General features: G+C 35.4%; 1 pseudogene; it reads right to left on the reverse strand.

The window, feature by feature from the left end:
* LOC108712383 overlaps nucleotides 1-21516 on the reverse strand; it is a 613424-nt pseudogene that overhangs the window by 574816 nt on the left and 17092 nt on the right.

Raw genomic sequence — 21516 nt, forward strand, 5'->3', positions numbered from 1 at the left:
AACAAATTTTTTGAGATTTATTTTTCCCTGAGGATGCAAAAAATCAGAATCCGAAAATATTCCATCTTCAACCTGTCGAGGTCCTGTAGAAGTCAATGGCAGAGGTCATATTTGCAATTTAAATATGTTATAATACGATAAGCTGAACATTTCAGACTTCTCCACAGATTTCACAAAAAATTTAGATTTTTCTTGTGACAATCTGAAAAAGTTGCATTTTTTTTGTCGTTTTTTAATGATAAATAAGGGTAAATTGTGGATTCTGGTTTGGTCAGACTTTTTTTTATTTAAAACATCAGAAAAAAAACAGATTTTGGTAAATACCCCTTTAGCAGTAAAGATCTGTGACTCACAATTATACAGTACACTTAGAGTGTCGCAGACACTTTCTAAGATGGTGACCCCCTGTGACAAGTTTGAAGTCCTGGATCATTGCTGCTATTGAGAAGCTGACATTTTAGGCTGGTGCAATAAGTTCAATAAAAGTTCAATAAAATATGGCATTTTTAGCCATTTTTATGTTTTAGCTCTCCTAAATATATGCATTGCAGTGGTAGGTGTTTGTCAGAAACACCACTATTAAACTGTGTATAAAAACAGAATTAATGCACCCAATGTTGGAAAGAATGTTATATTTGCTCTTATTTAGCAGATAAGGAAAGTCATGTAATTTCATATCATGATCTGAGAATCCTGCTGTGCATTGCACTTTATCTATAAATACCATATATTTATTAGTGCTTGCTTTTGATTGTGGACTTTTTCCTTGACAGTCCTGATATCTGGGCAAATAGTTTTCTGAATTCCGAATCCAGTGACATTTTCTGCCCTGTTTGGTTCAGTATATTCTATATGGGGATAAATATGATGAGACTTAATATCTAGATGTGTGTCCCCATTACGGATAAACCAAATCTGAACCTTTAATCATGTTTGGTTCTGTATTCAGTCAATTTTTTTGTGAAGGCTTTAATTCCTAGCTCTTATTATTTCTATACTGACATCTGATACTGTCAAATTATATTTGTCACAACTACTGATCTTATCTGGCTCTTAGGCACACATTTATTAATGGTCAGATTCTTCTGGTTAGACTTTTTGTTGTTGTAAAAGTCAATGGCAGATGCCCCATTTACAAGTGGAAGATGTTTCTTGCCTTTATGATCTTCGAGTATTTCAGGGCATTTTGACTTTGGTTATTGTGCGACAATCCAAAAAAGTTGCGGTTTTCGAGCGACAAATTTGAAAAAGTCGCACGATTCAAATTGTTGCCCCATTTTGTTGTGTGAATTTTCCCACACATGCTTTTTTAGTTCAGACTTTTTAGTAAATTAAATGCATTTGTGGTTGGGAGTTTGGTCAAATTTTTTTTTAATAAATATGACAAAAAAGTTTTTATAAACAAACCCTTAATATGCAAAAAGTGCCACACACTGAGACAACATTATACTAGTGTCATTATTTGTAATTAAATATTTGTAATAAAATGTAATTTAGTGAATTTGTATATTGTTGCTCAGTGTGTGCAATGAATACTGCTTTCCAGTGTGAAGGAAGTGCAATAAAATTAAATTTGCTTTCTGAAGAATCAACCCAAAGTTTAACTAACTTTGACAGACATACCCAGTGGCAATTAAGGAAAGCTCAAAAGATACATTTCTTACCTTGCTTTCAAAAATATATGTGCAATTTTTATTTGAAAAGTATCTAATGAGATAGTCAGCCTGCAAAAGGAAGGATTAATTAACTTCAATGTGAATACTTTCTGATCATTTTCTGATCTGCAGACTGCTAATAAACTTTAGGCAGTGACAGTGAATGTTGATATCTGAATATTATAATTACTGGACTATTTTAGAGCATGAGGACAGTTTCAAATGTACACACAAGTTATTCATTATTTTATTAATATGGATTTATTTAATTACTTCTGCCCCTTTGTCTCCACATCACTTTTGCAGTGCACTTCTCTTTAATCATACAGATGAAGCCACTTGGATTTGTGAGATAAATGCGTCATGACTCATGGTTAATTGAAGAAACTGCGTTATCTAAAGTCATCTTAACTCATTTAATGCATTTAACCTTTCCATTAGCATACCAAAGCACCATTGTGAACAATGGTGAATGCTTTAATTAGATGGGATGTTGTGACGCAGTTTTCTGTGTTAAATGAGATAAATGGGATATCTGTGTTTAGTTATTCTGTGTCAAACAGACAAACCAAAGTGGCTGCATCTGTAGATTTGTCTTTACCTCCAGGGGTATAAACTTCATACCTTTTCACCCCTTCCTTCTCTCCTGCACTTTCAGTTTCACCCCTTAGTCATCTGCACTCCAACTTTCAAGTTTTTCCTTATTTCTTTTAATTTTTCCCATTTCCTTTTCTTTTATTCTCTTTTCTCAGTGTAGTTACTGTTCTTCCTTGTGGAATTCAACATTGCTGTGTTTTTTCTGGATGGGATACTTGAGGCAATCAGGACTTTTGGTTATGTACAGAAGTGGGCTACTATGATCAAGTTTTTAGATTGCAGCCATGACGGGGAAAATGCAGAATAAAAGTGTGTCCGAGCAAGGAGTTTTGAGATACATACAGTATGTGCCTGTGTGTAGATGGGGTGCAAAATAAACATTATTATATAATCATGCTTCCCCTAAACTGAGATGTTGGAGCAGATTTATCAAAGGTCGAGGTGAATTTTCGGATGAAATTTTGAGCTATTTTTTGTGTACTTCGACTAGGGAATAGTCCAAATTCGATTTGAATTTGAAAAAAATGTGATTATCGAAATTTATCATGTACTGTCTCGTTAAAAATTTGACTGTGACCATTCGCCATCTAAAACCTGCAGAACTGCTGTTTTAGCCTATGAGGGACCTCCTAGAACCCATTTGGAGTCAATTGGTGGACTCTGAAAAATCTAAGTTTTTTCTGGTAAAAACGTTGAATCAAATTCGATCGAATACACTATTCCTTTGATTCGTACGATTCTAATTTGCCCGAATAAAGACCTATTCGATCAAAAACTGACCTCTTCGACCAAATTGGAAATTTGACCCTTGATAAATATGCCCCTTCATGTTGTATGCATTCCCACTGTATTAAATGCAGTATTCATTTACATGGCCTACCTGAATACTCATTGTAGCTCACATCAGCATAGTACATGATTATTTGCTTAATATAATCTCTTTGATTATGGTTGTTTTTTAGCTAGTCCAAAAGCATTGAACAATGTATCTGCCGAATTACATTTATGTAATTATAGATACAATTGCTTGCACAGAAATACTTTATGTCCTCTGCTATGAACCCTATTCATCATTTTCTATGTCATGGTGCTTTGATTCATAAAAAATGTCCACAAACAGAAGATATTCTCATTCAGTCAGGAACATTAGCAACTGCAATTATTTCCTCTTTCATATCATTAGTCACAGATAAGATATTTCCTTTGTGAATGTTTAATGCTGATTAGAACCTATGCAGAAGGGGTTATTTATCAAAGGTCGAATTCTAGAGTAATGTGAATTTTTTGAAACTTGAATAAATTCAATTTGATTCACAATTCGAATGGTATGTTATTTATGAAAAACGTCTAAAATTCGATCAAATTGTCCCGACCCGAAAACTTGTATCAAGTTTGAATTTTGTCTGAAAAAAAGAAACTCGATATCTGCGTGTCGAATTTTTGCAATCGCGCAACATTTTTTTTCTCCCATTGGAGTCTATGGGGCTTCATTTTCAAAGCGAAACTTGCCAAAAATTTGGCTCATCACTATTATTAACATCTTAAAATAGTTCAAGGGACCTCTTGCCATTGACTTCTACATGAATTTGGCAGGTTTTAGGTGAAGAATAGTCGAATAAGAAATTATTCAAATTCAAGTTGGTGTTTTAAATAGGAATTTATGAATTTTGACCTAAAAAAATTTGAAGAATTGAAATTTACCATTTGAACCTTAGTAAATATACCCCATTGTGTAATAAATACTGTCCTAAAATGCTCATCCTTGATTTTATAAGACAAAACATTGGTCCAGATTACGTAATGAAACACTATCTACCTTTTATATATTTTCCCAGTGTCCTCAAAGCAGGTGTTTATTTTTGAATTCCTGACTTGGAGGCAAGTTCTGGTTGTATAAAAACCAGGTGTACTGCCAAACAGAGCCTCAATGTAGGTTGACAATCCACATAGGGGCTACCAAATGGCCAATCACAGCACTTATTTGGCACCCCAAGAACATTTTTCATGCATGTGTTGCTCCCCAACTCCTTTTACTTCTGAATGTTGCTCACGGGTTCAAAAGGTTGGGGATCCCTGATGTAGAGAGTGATATTCTGAGACAATTTGTAATTGGTTTTCATTTTTTATTATTTAAGGTTAAGGAGTTATTAAGCTTTTTATTCAGCAACTCTACTGTTTGCATTTTAAGCAATCTGGTAGCAAGGGTCCAAGAAAAGTCAGAAGAAAAAGGCAAATAACTATAAAACTATAAAAAAATATGAAATAATGAAAACCAATTGAAAAGTTGCTTAGAATTGGTTATTCTATAACATACTAAAAGTTACCTTAAAGGTGAACTACCCCATTAATAGTTATTTATTTGTCTCTCTTTCACTTAATTATGTATCCCCTCCCAAAGCCTACCATCAATGCCCTTAAAGTAGAACTAAAGCTTAACGAAGAAGTAGTGTAAAAATTCTGCACATTATGGTTTGGGGTTCTGTACTAGCCCAAGGCAACAGCCAAGATCTGTGCCTCCAAAAATGTCCGCAGTAGCTCTTCATCTTCTTTGCTACTCAGTTACCTGAACTTAGGGTCTACAATATATACTAATATACTTATAATATATACAGAATATAAAAGTCACAGTACAAGGCTGTTGATTGATTGATTCAGATTCTTATTACAGCAGCTCATAAACCAGTGTAATTTGCCTCGGAATTATTGTCTCAAAAGCCCTTCTTGCTGCCCAGAGCACACTGAACGTGTGTAGTGTCACTGACACTCCCAACAAAATACAAGATAGTGAGCTCCAATTCACAACAATGAAGACCTCGATCAATACTGTTTATACAGATTCTGAACCGTTAGGCTGATGCAGTAAGTTAAGTATATAAAATAAGGCATTTATACCCATATTAGTTGTTATGGTTTATACCCCTTCTACATATCTGGTCATAATTATCTAACATTAAACTAAATTGGAGGCATGGTCTAGGTAAGGATGAGATCATAATCCTTGGGTCACATATGACTAAAGCAAAGGGAACATTAGTGATAGAGAACAAGCAGGACACATTAGTTCTTCAGCACTATCTTTGAAAAGTTATACCAAAATCATTCTTACCATTAAGTTTGCAGACATAGTGGGCAGAAAAGTCTCTTGCTGCAGGACTGTAACTGTTTTCAATATAATCACTGTAAACAAGAAAAACAAATGAATACATTGGATTTGTTTGCATTATATACACTATAATGGCAGGTCTTTGCAAGGTTATTCTCACTGTAACTATTAGTTTGTTTAAAATATTGCTATCATATGTTGATGCTCACGGTGTAAAAAAACATTGAGGGGCAAATTCATCAAGGGTCGAATATTGAGGGTTAATTAACCCTCGATATTGACTGGGGAATGAAAATCCTTTGACTTCGAATATCGAAGTCAAAGGATTTTGCGCAAATACTTTGATCGAACGATCGAAGGAATAATCATTCGATCGAACGATTAAATCCTTCAAAGGATCGTAATCCAATGATCGAAGGATTATCCTTCGACCAAAAAAAGTTTGCCAAGCCTATGGGGACCTTCCCCATAAGCTAACATTGAGTTCGGTAGCTTTTTTTAAGGTGGCGAACTAGGGGGTTGAAGTTTTTTCTTAAAGAGACAGTACTTTGACTATCTAATGGTCGAATATTAGTTCAAATCGTTCAAATCGTTCGATTCGAATTCGAAGTCGAAGGTCGAAGTATCCCATTCGATGGTCGAAGTAGCCAAAAAAACACTACGAAATTCTAAGCATTTTTTCTTCTATTCCTTCACTCAAACTTAATGAATGGGCCCCTGAATATAAGCTTCATCTCATGCAAATAAGAAATAAGAATAAGAATTGTTCTAAAATCCTACTGTCTCAATTGTACCCTAACTCTGTACTGTTTCTTAAATAATCTTTACACTTGACTGTCATCCTCACAGCAATCTATCTCTCTACATGTAGGCTTTTTTCAGGATTTTCTTTTTATAGACAGTTAGCTCGAATCATCTTGGTAAAGGGAACACAGACCAATGATGTATTAGAGCTAACTGTTCATCAAAAAAAAAAAACACTAAAACACAAATGTGAGATGTGGGAAAGACAGATTGCTAAGAGGACATGGTGGTAAGTAACTTGATTATTACAGAAATAGTTTATAAAAAAAAGAGATGAAGGTTTTCTATTGCTGATATGGTTTCAGTGAGATGAAACCTTTATTAAATTGTTATTTTCTTTATAGCTTTTGTTTTCTTATACCACTTTTACTACAGATGGGGCATCTTTCCATGGAATGCCATCAAATAACCTAGAAATGCCTCTGGGTGCCTGCCATTCTTAACTATATCAATCATGCAGCGAATAGGAGGAATAGAGAATGGAGGTGTGGTCCTCTCATTCGATACCCACTCCCATTTCATAGGCTGAAAGCTCACACAAGGAAATTAAGGTTCTAGCAACATCTGACAGGCACTAATGAAAACAGCTTGCTACAGATCCCTTTGACAGTCAGATGCCAAAGGCAAGCTGCTATTAACCTTACAGGCAGATGGCTACACAGACAATATTGAAGCTGCAGGAAATTACCTTAAAGATACTAGAGAATTGAATTTATGTCTCCTTAGTGTATATACCAGTCACTGAACATGCCTTGCGCTGCAACCACCTGACTAACCCCAGTTCTAGCCTATACAGTAATATATGTGGAGAGACATACTTATCATTGCACTGTTGCTCTGCTATAGACTAAGTAAAAGAGGAGGCCCAAGTACAGCTTAAAAATAATTTTATACAATGTATTTGCAAATCTGATTACAACATTGTAAAAACCACCATCAAAGTTAGATAGAATACATCATTTATAGTAGAAGACAGAATAATATCTGCTATAATTGCATATCATTGCAATTTTGTATAGTTTGTATAGAATATAATTGTAAATGGGATACTACATACAATCATATAGAGTTTATTATACTAAATTGGAGTAAAATTCTAACTCAACCTCAGAGTGATAAGAGGTAAATCTCTTAAATGAAATCTTTATCTATTTGGTGTCCATAGTTAATGATAATATTAACTCTTTCTGTTTGGCCCTGTATTCTTGTATGTCCGATTTCACATAAATGAACTTAGGGTCAAGGCTGGGTGATTACTTTCCATATTGTGTCCACCACCTTGGCACCTGAACCCAAGTTCAAAGCTACTGTCGGTAAACCTAATAATTTATCTCCTGCACTTCAAGGACTGTATCTACCTACATTCTCCTACATTCAAGGTTCAGCAAATCTTGTCCACCATCTTAGTACCTACTGGCGCTGGGTTTTATTGTTAAATGAAATTTCTCTGCACGCAGCATTAGCATTGTAGGCTTTTTGTTATACAGTAGTTTCTGTACTTCCATAAGTGCCAATAGAGGGGAATCTTTATCATATCCACCTTATATACATTAGGAATAAGTGAGCAACATGATCTGGCCTAACAATGTTAGGTCAGCTTAAAGGGTCAAATAGAATACCAAAACAGATAGCCTTTTTGGTCTAAAATCTATCTCATGTCTTCTACTATCAACTGCCTACATTTCTTAGTTATATACTCCAAAAGTGCAAATGAATCCTTTACAACTATGATACAGCAATGTGCTTAAAAAATGCAAAAGGCAAGTCCTTGAACAGTTATTTGTAGCTTTGATGTGCAGAAATATATTTCCCGGCTAAACACGAGTGTCATATTCATGGTATAATTTTCAATCCAACAGATCATTTTCTGTGTCCGTATTCTTGCAAATGAGGCAAATAATACGGAATGTGAAAATATGATTTGTGCTATCAATGACATCTGGAGGCTTGGCTCTGCAGTTATTAGCAGATATTTTTTCACCCAGCAGCAGAGCCAAAAATCAATCATTTTGATAACGAAGCATGGCATGGCCTGTCTGCACTGTCATTTCAATCTGATTAATCACACATTCACAGACCTTTACCTTAAAGAAGCAATTGTTCCCATTTAATCAAAAAGAAACATTCATGCTAATATGAAACATTAATAAGCGTAATTGAAACTTGAAATGTTTAAATGAAATATTGTATTGCTGACAATTGAACCATGCTGCACTGTTCAGTTTACAAGCATTTAAAATAAAATGAAAATAATCTTTCTACTTGGTATTTGTTTGCCAAATAGAGAAAATGAATTGTCGTTTTATACAAAAATGTTTTTTTGTCCCTTGAAAATGGAAGTTCAACCCAAATAGTATTTTTGAAGCTGCAAAAGTCTAAATAGATGCAGAAAATAGGGCCATTAAGAATGTCTCATTAGTTTTAATATTTAGCAAAAATAATCATATCATATTTTTTCACTTTATATGACTTTACAGCATTGCTGATTAACCAGTATGTGCGGGTATGTTGTACTGTAGAGCTAACACAGTAATACTACCTCCACAGCACAATTTACCCACTTATTCTGGTTAATCTGATGGATTATGGATTTTTTTCCTCTGCCATATTTAACTATACAACCAGATGCTTGTTAACTCTCACAAATATCTCAATGTATTTTGTATTGCTAACCATTACACTGAAGAATGAAAACATTAAAGTAAGACCATTGACCAACATTTTGCAACAACAACCAAAATATTGCTTTGTTGTTGCAATAAAGGGGTGAACTTTTCAATACTCTTGATAGAAAAGAGCTCAGAAAATATAAATAACAATGTACTTTTTCACACAAAATTATGATTTTTAGACTTTCATTGAAAATTCATTTTTAGACAGTTATAAGCTAGGCAGATACAGGCTTATACCTGACATATATGTCAGCAGAGCAGCTGCTGCTTTGATTGAACAATCTTCCTTATTAACTATACCAAAGGTTTTGCTTGCACATATACTCTTTTTTTGTTGGGTGAAGAAATAACATTTGAAAGACATCTTGTAACAAAGGCTCACATACATTCCATAATATTTAAAATATTCAATAATGCCTTTTTAAACCTGTTTCCATTTCCATGGAAAATCTATCTTTATTAAATGTTTGGTGCCTCTCAAACTCAAAAATATATCTCTGTCTTTTAAGTAAGTCTATCGAAAATAGCCACTGCCTGGGTTGGAATGAGATGCGGCCACCTAATTTTATCCTAGTTATACAGAAACCTGTCCATATTGTATTCAAATGCATTTTATGAAATACTCCATCCCTTAAAGGCCATAATTATATATTTATTGTATATTATAGTTCAACCTATTCTAAGCTTTGTTTCAATTGGTTTCATGGTTTATATTATAAAGTTTTTTTAATTAGTACTTTCTTAAAGGAGAAGGAAAGTAATTTCACACTTGGGGCTGCCAAATGTTAGGAACCCCCAAGTAAATGTATTTACTTACCTAAAACCCCGGGCCAGCAGAAAACTGCACCGGCCCTGGCTTATTCCAGCGAGCACCATGGATCGCTCCTCTTCCGGGCTTCCTTTTTCTTCAAGTTTCCCAGGGCTGACGCATGCGCAGTAGAATGAAAAAGCCAACTTTTTAGTTAAAATTCGGCTTTTCACTCAAATGGGCATGCGCAGATGTGCGGAGAAAGAAGATGCCGGAAGAGGAGCGCTCCGTGGTCAACATCCCTAACCTGATCAATCACTGTTTTTGGTAGATAATATGTTTCTATATGGCAAATAATTTACTAATAGGTGTAGTAGAGTTATAGAAAAATAACAGACCCAACAATCATGACATGCTGCTGATTCTGTGTATTTGAATTGTAATTCTGTGAATTAATTGAGGCTTGTTCAAAATAATAGTAGTATTCAAAATAATAATAACTTGTTCCAAATTATAGCCATGTGGAGTTCAATTAGTGACGCCATTCATTCTGTGAAAAAAACAGGTGTTAATTATAGCCCTTATTTAAGGAAGGAAAACAGCAAATGTTGTGAATTATGGTTATAGTGCATTTCTCTCTGAAAATCTCAGTAAAATGGGTTATTCCAGACATTGTTCAGAAGAACAGGGTACTTTGATTAAAAAGTTGTTTGGAGAGGGGAAAACATATAAAGAAGTGCAGGAAATGATTGGCTGCTCAGCTAAAGTGATCTCAGTGCAGGAAATGATTGGCTGCTCAGCTAAAGTGATCTCAGTGCAGGAAATGATAGGCTGCTCAGCTAAAGTGATCTCAAATGTAGAGAATAGCCAAAATGGCAAAGGCTCAATGATCAGCTCCAGGAAGATCAAAGGTCTAAAGTTACCTGTGAATATCAGCAAGAAGTCCCGTAAAGTTCCATTGTTGAAAAAAAGATGTGCTGAAGAGGTTACAATTTGCAAAAGAACAAATTGATGGCATCATAATATGGGGATGTTTCTCATACTATGGTGTTGGATCTATTTAGCACATACCAGGGATCATGGATCAATTTCAATACAGCAAAATAGTTGAAGAGGTCATGTTGCCTTATGCCAAAGAGAAAATGCCATTGAAATGGGTGTTTCAACAAGACAATGACCCAAAACACACCAGTAAATGAGCAACATCTTGTTTCCAGACCAACAAGATTGAAGTTATGGAGTGGCCAGCCCAATCCCCGGACCTTAATCCAATAGAAAACATATGGGGTGACATAAAAATTCGGAGCTTTCCGGATAACAGATTTACGGATAATGGATTCTATACCTTTACAACTAAATATTAGTTCAGTGATTCAAATGAATGCAAAATCTTAAAATATTTTTCAGTTTATATGAATGTTTGTGTTTGTAAAGAAGAATCCAGACACTGCTATTTTTAGGAACAAACTAATACATTTTCTTGACTTTCTGTAAAGGCATGTTTTAATTTAGAATAGATTGTGCAGTGTTCCCAATGCATTTGCATGTATGGAAATAAAAGCTATTATAAAGATTTTGAGCTTTATTCAGTTTTCAAACACACTGCCATTAATCTGAACACAACTGTATATAGAATTTGCATTTATTTCATTCATTCCTTGAAGATTTGTGGCCAACTGGTTAGAAACCCTTTACAATTTTGCCAAATCTGAACTCGAAAGGCCTTTAGGCTAGAATGAAGCAGCTCCATAGTTATGATACAACTACGTAAATTTGGGAAAATTGTGCTTTGTTGAATGCTTTATTAGTTGCAAACAGAGATTTGCAGAAAGACACTTGTCTAACTGAAAGATACGGTAAGCTACATCCATTTTTATTTCTAATAAATTAATTTTCACTGCCAAAATAATAATAGCAGATTCTGACAGGATGACACATGATTATAAATATAGAGCAGAACCTTAATTCCATTTAAGAACTTTGTGGCCCCAATGGTTCTACAGACATGAACACGATAAATGAATAAAGAACAATTATAATTAGCATGTAGCTTGAGACCAGCTAACCTTTCTGATCTTATCTTTCTGTGTTTAACTTTAATATAACTTTTTAAAATTTCAAAAAGGGGAAGTACTAGTTCTTCTTGTTTGGTTTCAGCAATTGAGAAGAAATGTTATCTTTTAGCATCTAATTCAGAGGTCACACAGAGCTGACTTTGGTCTTTAACTAGGTCTGACACAGGCCACAGCATTATCCGCACTGGGCCTAATAATGTGTTCTGGAGATAATCTTTTGAAGTTTTCAGACACTCAGAATTTTGGATAGTGATATAATTTGGCCATAAGACAGCAAGCAAGCAATATATAAATATAATTTGTTTTAAAATAATTAAAATATAATTTACTGTTTTCTTGCACTGGTACAACTTGTGTGTTTGCTTTAGAAATACAGTACAACTCAAGTTTATATAAAAAGTGCTGGGGGCAGCTATTCAAAGTACAGGTTACATAGCAAATACCAAATTATATATATATAGTATCCCATTGTATTGTAATAATGAGCTCACCTATTGTCTGCTAAGTGGATTGAGACTTTTCTCCTTTTTTAACTTGAATGGCTGCCCCCATGGTTACACAATAGCCTATTTACATAAACTATAGGTGTCTTTCTAAAGCAAACACATAACATTTACCAATGCATAATCATTTGGATAAACACATGACAACACTGCAAGGGGCAGATTTATCAAGGGTCGAATTTCGAAGTGAAAAATACTTCGAAATTCAACCACCGAATTGAATACTACGAAATTCGAAGTTGAATTTGTAGGATTTTTTGCATCGTACGATCGTACACCGATCGTACTTCCAATTGTACTATTTGAATGATATAATCGTATGATTTTCCTTCGAATACAAAAAACTTCGAAATATGCTCTGGAAGGTCCCCATAGGCTAACATAGCACTTCGGAAGGTTTAAGTTGGCGAAGTATTGAAGTCGAAGTGACAGAAGAGACATTACTTTGATTATCGAATGGTTGAATAGTCAAACGATTTTACTTCGAATCAAAGGTCAAAGTCGTAGTAGCCTATTCGATAAATTACTTAGACTTTCGAATTTTTTAACTTCGAAAATTCCCTCGATTTCACTTCGACCCTTGATAAATCTGCCCCCAAGTGTCACATTGGTGAATGTGAAAAATCTGGAAATGTTTTCTTTTGGGGCAGGAAAGCGCTGGTTCAAGCAATAAAGCACATGTACTATTTGTGTCTATGGTCAGTGGAAGGGAAAGATTGTGCATTTCTCCAGCGGGGGAATATGCCTTATAAATTTGGCTCCTTAATAATCTGGGCACAGAATTTGTAATAACAATACATGTATATGAAATTGAAGTGGAAGCAAATTGTGTATATATATTTGCACTCCACAGAGTCTGTTACCTGGGTGGAAAGTGACAAATATGTAAAGCAAAAGGTAAAAACTGGCACAACCAGGTATTGTATATAATGCAAAAAACAAGGTTTTATTCTATGTTCCTGATGAAACAGGACCTTTTGCAGAAAGGTCCTCGTGTTTTTATACAGGTCATGGAACTCCAAGATAACTTCTAATATCCTCATTTTTTGCAACAGGGGGTACTTTATGTATTATAATACACAAGTTTCAGTGAGGCATGTGACAGAAATGACATCAGAACTCACCGTTTATAACTGATGACATCAGAACTCACCGTTTATAAGAATATATTTTACAAGATATTCGTGGCTTTTGTGTATCATATATATATATATATATATATATATATATATATATATATATATATATATATACACACACATCAAAATTCGAAAGCACTCACACATTGTTGTAAAAATGTTTCAATATATAACATTTTACTGCAAAAACATTTGTGTTTCACTCGTCAAAGGATTCTCCAGATAAGGAATCCCACACCTGTATAGGTATCCGGATCCCTTATCTGGAGACCTACTGAAAGCTCCAGAGGAAGTCAAAAGGCTGAGCAAACTCAAGAAGTCAAAAGGCTGAGCAAACTCAAGAATTGGGAGTATAGTATTTTAATAACAATAATAATAATAATAATAATAATAATAATAAAGCAATACATATTTTTCCTAAATAAAAATTTATTAAAATGCAGAAAGTATTTCAAAATTGCAAAACAACTGCTTTCCTTTTATAGATAGATGTAGCAGTTGTAACAGTTAAAATCAAATAATATATGCCTTGTCCCACCATCAGCTTTCACCAATTCATTTTGGGTGTCAGTTGCAGGAACATTTCCTGCTGATGGGGCTTTTGTACTGTGCCAGATGTGACAGTAACTATAACATGCTTTCCTTTTATGAGATTTGCTTCAACAGGATTAGAAATGGAGATTAACTGGCAATGAGCTCTAAAGGTTTTAATGATATTGTTAAAACAGCTCATCTTTTATTTTATTTTATACTCCTTATTTGAGGTCATTTTCCTTTTTTAATATTGTTTTATTAAGAAAAAGCTAATGTGAAAAATATTTTTTATATTTAATAGCATTTAGCTCTGAAGTATGTTATAATATGTAAACCGTATTATATTAAAACAAATGTAAAACATGGCTAAAGCCAATATAAGAAATACACCTTGAATAAAAGGTTATAAATAAGATTTTATTTAGATAGATGATAGATAGATGATAGATAGATAGATAGATAGATAGATAGATAGATAGATACATAGATAGATAGATAGATAGATAGATAGATAGATAGATAGATAGATAGATAGATAGATAGATAGATAGATAGATAGATCTTGTTGGACCTCTGTTGGACCTCTGGTTATATAAGAATATATTGTAAGAATGTGTGTGTGTAGAAAAAAAAGAGATCAACAATAAATAAATGAACAATACTGGAGCTACATCCCAGATATGATTTATGTTGAGACCGATACAAGAGAAAGTGTTTTTACCCTCAGTCTAAAATTAAAAAAAACAGTCATATTGGAGAACAAGCAGGAAGAACAGGAGACATTTTCGGGAAACGGTGCAAGTCCAGTCACTGTAAGGAAGTCAGTGACAAACTGGTCCAGAATCAACCTATTTTAGCTGATTTTGGGTGGATCAGAACATGGTCTTGGCAATTCAGGGCCATGGGCAGATCAACTTGTTTATTAATGACCTGGAGGTGGGCATTGAAAGTACTGTTTCTATTTTTGCAGATGATACTAAATTGTGCAGAACTATAGGTTCCATGCAGGATGCTGCCACTTTGCAAAGTGATCTGTCTAAACTGGAAAACTGGGCAGCAAACTGGAAAATGAGGTTCAATGTTGATAAATGCAAGCTTATGCACTTTGGCAAAAATAATATAAATGCAAGTTATACACTAAATGGCAATGTGTTGGGAGTTTCCTTAAATGAAAAGGATCTAGGGGTCTTTGTAGATAACACGTTGTCTAATTCTGGGCAGTGTCATTCTGTGGCTACTAAAGCAAATAAAGTTCTGTCTTGCATAAAAAAGGGCATTAACTCAAGGGATGAAAACATAATTATGCCTCTTTATAGGTCCCTGGTAAGGCCTCATCTGGAGTATGCAGTTCAGTTTTGGACTCCAGTCCTTAAGAGGGATATAAATGAGCTGGAGAGAGTGCAGAGACGTGCAACTAAATTGGTTAGAGGGACGGAAGACTTAAATTATGAGGGTAGACTGTCAAGGTTGGGGTTGTTTTCTCTGGAAAAAAGGCGCTTGCGAGGGGACATGATTACACTTTACAAGTACATTAGAGGACATTATAGACAAATGGCAGGGGACCTTTTTACCCATAAAGTGGATCACCGTACCAGAGGCCACCCCTTTAGACTAGAAGAAAAGAACTTTCATTTGAAGCAACGTAGAGGGTTCTTCACAGTCAGGACAGTGAGGTTGTGGAATGCACTGCCGGGTGATGTTGTGATGGCTGATTCAGTTAATGCCTTTAAGAATGGCTTGGATGATTTTTTGGACAGACATAATATTAAAGGCTATTGTGATACTAAACTCTATAGTTAATATAGGTATGGGTATATAGAATTTTAATTAAAAGTAGGGAGGGGTGTGTGTATGGATGCTGGGTTTTCATTTGGAGGGGTTGAACTTGATGGACTTTGTCTTTTTTCAACCCAATTTAACTATGTAACTAACTATGTAACTATGTATGACTTATTTAGGTGAGCTCTTTTAAATTGTGATTTCCCTTTCTACTTTGTACAACAGGCTTGCTATCCAAATAGCCTAGTAAGGCAGAGGGCTAAGAACAAATAGAAATAAGGCACTGAGCTCTGATCAAGGATACAAGTATAATTTTGTGAGCATTAATAGTCACTCTGTTTTAGCATACCCAATAAAGGAACTGAACACTGACTCTCATATTTTACCCTTCAGACACCTTCCCTTTTTCGACTGCTTTGAAAGCTACTCACGGGGTATGGTCAGGCTCATAGTTTAGGAACTACTGCCATAAATGGAAGGACCAGCTGTCCCAGTGCAGTCCTCCATGTTGGTATTTTTCCAAGGAACAAAGTTACACATTTTGCTAGTAGTTGTTTGAATCTGCAGTTACTGGCTCTTTCAAATAGATTTTCTCTGTAAATCAGTGAGCAGTTTAACAAATCATGAGAAAAATAGTCTGTAGCACTGAAATAGCAAAATTCTTTTGTTTGGTTAAATTTTTGTCTGCTTTATAAATGCCCCATGACAATCAAATAAACTCATCAGCACTGAAGGTACCTTATGTGTGACCTGAATACTTTGGTGACTTCTAATATTCTAGTTATTTACAGTAGGGTGTTACAAAATGCAATCAAATCTGTACCTTTAGAGAAACACTTAAAGTCCTAAGGGCATTATGCAGACTACAATAAATTGTTATGTGGCATTACATTTTGAATACATTTAACAAACCTATGCATTCACATTATGTACTTGTAGCCAGGAGGAAACAAGTAGGAACCCAGAGAGGCCCATTCATCAACAGTCTTGTTTTAGTGTTTTTTTAAAAAAACACAAATAAACTCTCTCTATGAAACCACAAATGCCATGAAAGTTTTTAAAAAATACAAATATAAAAAATACAAATTGAAAAAAACCACTGAATGATAAGCTAAAAAATGAATACCATTAAGAATTTAAAAAAAACAAGTTTTTCAGAAAATGACTAGTGAAAAGAAATCAGAAAACCCTCTAAGTTCAGAATGATTAAAATGGTCCAATAGAATCAGCACAGCTCCCATTGACTTCTATGGGTCCTTGACTGCTTTTACTTGTGAATTTTTGTATTAGAGTTTGTGTGTTTTTTATACTTAAATCCAGATTTATTTGAGTTTTAGAGAGATATTAAAAAAACACTAAATAAAAACATTTTTTGGAGATTTGTGAGAAAAATAGAAATTCAAATGTTAGTAAATAGACCTCTTAGTGAGAATGTAGTGTTAAATGTTTTATTAAAGAATAGGTAAACCTTTTAAAAGCCCTAAAAAAACTCTAAATAGCCCCAAAGTTACATACTTCTTTCCATACACTAATTCTTGATTTTTTTTTAAGATAGAAGCTACAAAAATGCAGCTAAAGTCAGTAACTTCTTTATCTAGAGCTCCTTTAGTTTAGTCTTCCTTTCCTTTAAATGATATGTTGATCAAAGAGCTGTCTTCTGCTCATGCTTGATTGATGTCCATTGGAGCAGGAGGCAGCAAGCATGCACAGAAGACAGCTCTTTGACAGAATTCCTATTCAAAGGAGAAAAAAAGCTCAGTATACTAAAGGAGAGTGATATGTCATTTTTGGGGCTTAGTGTCTTTTTAGGGATTTTACACCTGCATGAAAAAAATATTATTGTTTTCAAGGTGGTAAAAAAATGCATGGTAAAATTATAGCACAGATTTTTGAAAATGTTTGCCTCATTTTTGTGACAAATCTGTATTAGGTGAATAAATTTGCTCCCTGTGAAAAAAATGTTTTTTCATGTACATACATAAAAAGCAAGAAAAAAACCAAGGACCTGTTGTAGTCCTGCCACTGCTGGAACTTCAGGAGGCAGTGTGGCTGTGGTCTAATTATAACAAAGTGCCCTCTGTAATGCTGCATCTGTGTCCATCTTCCCATAGTCACACCCTTTGTCCAGCTGTGGGAAATAGCTTGCTAGTGGGTTATTTAAGCTCCCCTTTGCTGGATCATTGGCATTTCTGCTAAAAACCCAAGTTCCTAAAGAGCTTTCCAAATTCTGTGACCGTGCTCCTGTTCTTGTTCCTGATCATGAACCTGTTCATGTAACCCTGTTCCTTTCCTGTCCCTATCATATCCCCGTTCCCTCTGTTATCTGATCTCCCAATTTTGCCCTTGGTCTGTTAACGGACTCTACATGGTTTCTGCCTGTCCTGATCTTTGGCCGGTGTCCTGTTTTATGTTTGACCCTCGGCCTGTTTCAAGGACTTTTTGCTGTCATGAGCTAATCCTTAAACTTATTGACTTCAAAGCATTGGCACAAGAAAAAAAATGTTGAAAAAATGTTCATGGACTCCAATGCATATGGCAAAATTTAACAATTTGGCAAATTTTGCAGTGGTTTTGCAAATTTTTATTGGGCCAGTTTCACTCACACACTACTAGGATTTTATGTTTAAAAATTCTTCTTCTTCATAGGAAATAACTATTCCAAATCCTTTCACCTCACACAGGTGATAGTGTTTAGCAGGACAGGTGATCAGGTACTCATAGTGCTTAGCATTTAAGATAAATTGTTAAAAATATTTGTAGGGAATCGGTGCAAAAGCATTGCCCTTATCCCTGTAATGGCAGAAGCACAGATCCTGCGTCTGTGTGCTGTAAGCTGTTACTTAGCAACCAGCTAGTCAGTGATTTCAGTGCAACAGGAAGTGACACAGCAGCTAAGGAGTGGCAGGCAGGAAAAGGAAGTCACAGAGACTGGCAAAAGAAGAAAGCCTTGCATAGAGAGCCGCATGCTGGACAGAAAAAGAGGCCAGAGAGCTGCTGGTGGGCCCAGAGAGCTGAGAGGATGCACCAAAAGCATTCTTTTGGATCAGGCTGGCACAGGGAAGCCAGATACTGTGCCTGGAAAGACAGAGAGTGTGAAAGGATTACAGACTGGAGGAACAACCAGCAGGAGATTCCTATATGAGCATCCAAAGGAGCTGGTAGTGGCACTGTATGCTGGACTCTTCTGAAGAGAGCTCTAAAGTATCCAAAGAGGATTTGGCGTGAGTATCCCTGTTTAAAGGGACAGTACCCTAAAGAAGCGCATGAAGATAAAGAGACTGTTGTTGAAAGGACATTAAAGGACTTTGTTTCTTTTTTTTTTTTTTAGATAGACAGATTGCTCTAGCAAGTTAGTTATTGAGGCCCTATTGCCACCAGTTAGGAGTGCTGCATGTATTAGGTGCTCATTTATTTTAGATAAACATTTATTCAGTTTAACCAATAAGGTGTGTGTTATTACTGTATTCCTAGTGGGGCCATCTGTAGGTGCATTCCAGGATCCCACTAAGTGGAGGCACTACGCTAGTAAGTACCAGGTTACCCAGTCTCTTCCTATACCACTGCGGAGTGGCTCAGGTTTGTCCCGTGTCATCAGGTAAGCGTCACACGTGGAGTTACATATTCATGACTGTCAAGAAAATGTTCCTTCCAGGCAGGAAAATGTTAATAAACAAGAACAATACGAAAATAGAATCACAGCACCATCCAAAGCGTATTTTTTCTTAAAAAGCCTTTATTGCATTCTCTGGCTTGGATCTCGAATAAACAACGTTTCAGGCCTATGTGGCCCTCTTGACAAAGGGCCACATAGGCCTGAAACGTTGTTTATTCGAGATCCAAGCCAGAGAATGCAATAAAGGCTTTTTAAGAAAAAATACGCTTTGGATGGTGCTGTGATTCTATTTTCGTATCGTTTATCCGGTTGGAGTGGACAACCCTGCACGTGCACCATTTCGATATAATTTTGGTTTGGGTGAGTGCTGACCAATTACTCCAATAAACAAGAACAATACCTAACAGTCCAATGTTTAAAAAATTAGCCTTGTGCACCAAAAATAATGGGGGCACAATCATACAGGAGCATTAAACTCTACCTGATTTAGAGGTGAGTTAAGCACAAAGTGGTACACAGAGTAGTGTTATAAAGAAATGTTAAAATTATGTTGTTTCAGGCATTTGTAAAGTTTTATGCACTCTGCTTGCAAACTTTATTTTAGTTTAAACAAAAACTTGAACAAATGGTTTATTGTCAGATAAAGTAGCAACTGATTCCTTGTTCCCTCCTACACATTCCGCGACAAAGTCCCCATATATATTGCCACTTTCTCTCTGACACACATGCTTAAAAATAAATGTTTGGAAGGAGTGTTGTGCAGACATAATCAGGAATTGATTTTGTAATGGAAATAAAGATTAACTGAAATTTACATTTATAAGGACATAAAACATGGGAAGAACAAACAATGTCAACCACAGTGAGAGATTTATTCAGATAAATGGTTGCTAGATACAAACTTATTGTTTACCAGTTGTGTAGAGTTGCAGGAACTAACAATCTAAGGAGACTAACATCTGTAGTCCCCACGAGATCTTTCACTCTATTCCAAATATACAACATATATATATATACAACATATATGTGTGTGTGTATATATATATATATATATATATATATATATAGACCTGTTATCCAGAAAGCCATCATTTGGATCTTCCTACATGGGGCAGATTAATCAAGGGTCGAATTTCGAAGTAAAAAACACTTCGAAATTCGACCATCAAATTAAAATACTTTGAATTCGAATATCGAATTCAAACTTTTTTCATCGATTTTGTGTATTCTGCAGTCAAAGTAAAATCGTTCGAATATCACAATTCGAACAATTTTAACGAACGATTGAACGATTTTACTTCGACTTCAAAAAACGTTGAAAAATGCCTTAGAAGGTCCCCATAGGCTAACATAGCACTTCGGCAGGTTTAATTTGGCGAAGTATTGAAGTCAAAGTTTTTTTAAAGAGACAGTACTTCGATTATCGAATGGTCGAATATTCAAACTATTTTACTTCGAGTAAAGTCGTAGTATCCTATTAGATGGTTGAAGTTTCCAAAAAATTACTTCGAATTTTGAATTTTTTTACTTCGAAAATTCCCTGAATTCACTTCGACCCTTGATAAATCTGCCCTAAGTCTACTTGAAAATCATGTAATCATTTTAAATAATTAGAGTATCATGAACGTAAAAATTTAATTTTACTGTAACACGTTTTTGGGCTATACAGGCCAGCTAGTAAACTATAGCAAGGGTTACACTGGACTCTAACACTTAAGGCAGGGCCTTCGCAAAGTGGAAGAAATGAAGGTGCGGTGTAGTGCTAATACAACTCGCACAGGCTACTGTGCATTAACCTATTAAGAAATGGGCACCAGGAGGTTCTTGCAGTCAAACAAAAAAACCTTTTTTTTATCAGAGACAAATGAGCCACAGGTTTTGTACTTGCAAGCCACAGAGGCCCCAGCAGATAATCATGTCATGGCTACAACATGTTCCTCAGAGACAACACAGTGGAACTCCCTGAGCCGATAGCATAACACCTGGATAGATACACCCTTTAGGATCTCACCATCATGACCTGTATCCTCACACATTGGATCAGGGAACTCACTAGCCCTAATTCCCTATTAGGCTGTGTCCCTATACTACAGGCTAGTCTTGCCTGAGGGGAGAGCTACCTCCTTGCTATCGCTCCTAGTTAGAGCCAAGCCGCTCTTGCTACTTAACCTGCCTATCTTAATCTCCTAGAGAGCCCTATTACAGGTAGTATCCTATCTCTATCTGGCCTCATTTATGGGGTCCCTGCTCCCCAACTTATCTCTATCTAGAGGTTCAGGTCCCTCTAGGGCAAA

The sequence above is a fragment of the Xenopus laevis genome, chromosome 3S (assembly GCF_017654675.1).
Source record: "Xenopus laevis strain J_2021 chromosome 3S, Xenopus_laevis_v10.1, whole genome shotgun sequence".
Lineage (NCBI taxonomy): Eukaryota > Metazoa > Chordata > Amphibia > Anura > Pipidae > Xenopus > Xenopus laevis.